At 37.2% G+C, this 4,400-nt stretch overlaps 1 protein-coding gene across 1 annotated transcript in view; it reads right to left on the reverse strand.

Annotated features, from left to right (window-relative positions):
• Znf638 (zinc finger protein 638) overlaps positions 1 to 4,400 on the reverse strand; it is a 130,908-nt gene that overhangs the window by 29,793 nt on the left and 96,715 nt on the right. The gene's annotated exons all lie outside the window — the stretch shown is intronic.

Below are 4,400 nucleotides of genomic sequence, written 5' to 3' on the forward strand. Positions count from 1 at the left end.
TTTTAAAAACAAAGTATTATCACCTTCAGAAGCATAGGTTATTTTTAAAAAGTCACCTGAAATAAGAATTCACCTCTCTGCCTGGGCCCTGAAAAGTAGCATTCAGGTAAGTTAAATGAATCTCTAAAAGTATGGATCAAGTAGAAGCTTAAGTTACTAATTCAAAAATCAGCTATGATTTTCCTTGGCTCTCAGTTGACCAAAAAGCATTCAATACCTGACAGTCATATAAAGACTGCTTTTACTCATTCCTGGTGTGCCTTAGGCTGTTTAAGACTATTTAAATTGTTCTGACCATTCTTTTTACACATACACACACCTATTACTGTGGATTTTCCATGATAATGCTACTTATAAAGGCTATGATCATCAAAGTTAGAGATCACCAGAAAGCCAAACACTTTTCATTCTGAGACCAACAGATGTAACTCTGAAAAAATCAGGATTCATAACTAACAAGAAAGTACAAGAAGGATGGGCATGGTGGCACACGCCTGTAATCTCAGTACTTGGGAGACTGAGGCAGAAATATTACTGCAATATCAAGGCCAGTGTGGGCTGAAAGTGAGTTCAAGGCCAGCCCAAACTGCATAAAAATACCCTGTCTAAAAAAGACAAAAACAGACAACCCCCCCCAAAAAAATATGAGGAAAAAGCTCAAAATCAGAAATCACTAGATCTAAATTGAATTCCATGTAAAACTTTGTCAAAGTAACAGTTCTGTGGACACTCTCCCATATATAAACAAAGTGGTTTGCCACAACTACCTAAAAGAAACTTAGAATTGGACCATATTTTTGTAAATTAAATCACGTACATGTACATGAGAATCCTGATAACTATAACCAACAGAAAGAAAATACAAATCCACCCTTTATATTCAAAGATGGACTGAAATCTTTGTTCAGAAACAGCAACACAGGAGTCTTTCCCTTATCTGTAGCTTTCCATAGTTTTAGATATTCACAAACCCAAAATAGTTAAGTAGAAAATTTCAAATATAAACAGTAAGTTTTCAATTGTGTGTCATTTTCAATCATATGCTGAAATCCCCAGCTGTCCAGTTTCATTCTGCCTGGGATGTGAAAAATCCTTTGTCCAACATGTCCATTAGTCACTTAATAGTGGTCTCTGTTATCCCACTGTCTTTATGTATAGCAGTGCTTGTGTTCAAGTAATCCTTATTTTACTAATTATGGTCCCAAGAGCAAGAGTAGTAATGCTGGCAATTTTATATGTAAAGACCATATTCAGATAACATTTTATTATTGTTGCTAATCTCTTATGCCTAATTTATAAATTAAAGCTTTATGTGTATGTATGAAAAAATCAATGTATATAGGGTTCCAACCTCTACTGTGGGTCTTGGAATGTTTACCTGTGGGTAAGCGGGAACTACAGTATCAATCTTCATAGTTTGTTACTCAACTACTCAATTCTAAATAACTCCTAAGTTTTACTCATAAGTTTACTGGAATAAACTCAGAGTTAGTAAGACTGCAAGGTATTTCTTTTAGTATCCTTATTACTAGCCCAAGTCAATTCCCTTTACTACTTCTATTTAGGAACCAGAATTTAAGAAAAAACAGCCAGCACTAAATTCTAACATTTAATCAAATGGCTAATTGCTCCCATACATGAGCAAAGTACTTGTGACATAAAGACAAGTTGCCGAGTAATTGAAGACCCTGCCAGATGAGTATTTGCAAGAAACTTCAAGGAAGGAAATTCTGGATGTGCTATTAACAGTGGTATAACAGCTATTTCCCAATTTCAGTCAGATTCCTTCATTTTTAACACTATATGGAAGACAACTGAATACATTAGTCTTTATCCGCTTAGAGATGAGCTAGAATTAACCTGCGTTTGGCAGACGTGAGAGAGGGAGAGGAAGATTATACTATAGTAACAAGAATACTTTGAAATCCATTAGAGCTCATACAAACTGCAAAGAGATCATATTTATTTGTTATGTGTATTATTCTATAAAAGGAAGGGAAGTGAAGAAAAGAAGTATCTCCTCCAGTTAGATTATTTTACCAGAGCAATTAGACAAGAGAAATAAAAGGAGTAACAACAGGAAATAAACAAGTTAAACTATCATTATTCACAAATGACATGATACTCTACATAGAAGATCCCAAGAACTGCACCAAAAGACTTCCAGATTTAATAAATTTAGTAGAGTAGCTAATACAAAGTCAACATGCAAAACTCAATAGGTGGGCTGGGGATATAGTTCAGTGGCACAAGTGCCTGCCTGGCAAGCACAATGTCCTGAGTTCGATTCCCAGCAGTACAAAAAAAGAAAAGAAACAAAACTCAATAGCCTTCCTGTACATGAATAAACAACTCACTGACACAGAAAATTAGGGAGACAACACCTTTCATAACAGCATCCCCAAAAATGACATACCTAGGACTCAATCTCACCAAGAAAGTAAAAGACCCCTACATTGAAAACTACAGTACTGAAAAAGGAGATTGAAGAGGATATCAGGAAATGGAAAGATATCCCTTACTCCTGGGCAGGAAGAACCAATAAAGTGAAAATGGCCATACTTCCAAAATTGTTATATAGGTTTATTATCACGATCAAAATTCCAACAGCGTATCTCACAGATTTAGAAAAAACATTCCTAAAATTTATTTGGAACCAGAAAAGAACTAGAATAGCAAAGGCAATTCTGGGCAGCAAAGGCCAAGGCAGTGGGCATCACAATTTCTGACCTGAAATTATACTACAAAGCTACTGTGATAAAAACATGATACTCGGGGGAAAAAAACAGACTCGAGGATCAATGGGACAGATCAGAAGACACAGAAACAACTCCAGACCTACTTAGCCAGCTTATCTTTGACAAAGGTGCCAAACACATTGACTGGAAGAAAGATTGCCTCTTCAATAAACGATTCTGGAAACACTGGCTTTGCACATGCCAAAGATTAAAATCAGACCCATTATCTTTCATCATTCACTAAAATAAAGTCGAAATGGATCAAAGATCTAAATATTAAAATAGAAACATTAAATCTGCAGGAAGATAGGATAGGTAAAACTCCTGAAGACACTAGTGTAGGCAAAAACTTTATGAATAAAACCCCAATTGCAAAAAAACAAAAACCAAAAACCCAATTGCACAGGAACTATCACAAAGAATCAACAACTAGGCTCTCATCTCTTTAAAAAGCTTTTCTCTAGCAAGAGAAACTAACAGGGAAAGAGAGACTCCATTTCCTTTTTTAACTCCACATTTAGAGAAGTCACGTAAGTTCACGTAAGCTGTAGCTGACCCCACTCTTCACCCCCTCCTGTTGGTTAGTTATCAACCCACTTAAAGGAAAGCAGACTCATAAAATAGGAACAGAACAGGACAAATTGCAAAGTAGGCTGAAAGTTAAAACTGCAGTGGTCATCTGGAATCTGGCTGTCCAACAGCTCCTGGGAAAGGTAAAATTTGTGATAACTGTGTAACATTCTTATATAATGGTTACTATGGAAATCTAAAAATGTACTTAAACTGAAGGTCAGACCCAGATAGGTGCAGACATCTTCTCTGGCTCCTGGTTACAGACTGTCCGTCAGCCAGCTCAATAAAGCTTTGTTTGTTCTGGCTATTGGTCTCTTGTGAATGCTGCTCTCATTGAACTCGTTCGCCATATCAAAACCACCAACAGAGTGAAGAGACAACAACAGTGTGGTAAAAAGTGTTTGCCAGCTGTTCCTCTGACAAAGAATTACTATCAAGAACATATAACTCAAAAAAATCAGAACCCCCTCCAATTTAAAGACCCAACCCAAAAACAGGCACCTGAGATGAATATACTTCTCAGATGAACAAGTACAAACAGCAAATAAACACACAAAAAAATGTTCAACATCACTGGTCATTCAAGAGAACAAAACTAAAACAATACTGAGATTTCATCTCACCATAGAAAAAAATGGCTATTATCAAGAAACAACCAATAAGCCGGGCATGGTGGGGCATGCCTGTAATCCCAGTACTGAGGAGGCTGAGGCAGGAGGATCGTTGTGAGTTCAAGACCAACCTGGGCTACATGAACTGCCTGAACTGCATAGCGAGACCCTGTCTCAAAAAGAAAAAAAGAAAAATAACAGAGCTATTATAATAACAGAGGGAAAAAGAACCCTGCGCCAGTGTTGGTGGTGTGTACACTGGTGCAACCACTATGGAAATCTGTGTGAAGATTCCTCAAAAAACTAGGACTAGAGGTTCCATTAAACTCAGCCATTCCCCTCCTTGGTATGTTCCTGAAAGAATTAAAAGTATCAGAACTCGATGACTACATTCATCTGCTACCACTGTTAAAAGCCAGGCCACCTCAAGAGGAACTGCCCTAAGAAGCCCCCTGGGCCACACCCTGAATGCAAAGGT

Source organism: Chinchilla lanigera, unplaced genomic scaffold, assembly GCF_000276665.1.
Source record: "Chinchilla lanigera isolate Chin_1 unplaced genomic scaffold, ChiLan1.0 scaffold00023, whole genome shotgun sequence".
NCBI lineage: Eukaryota > Metazoa > Chordata > Mammalia > Rodentia > Chinchillidae > Chinchilla > Chinchilla lanigera.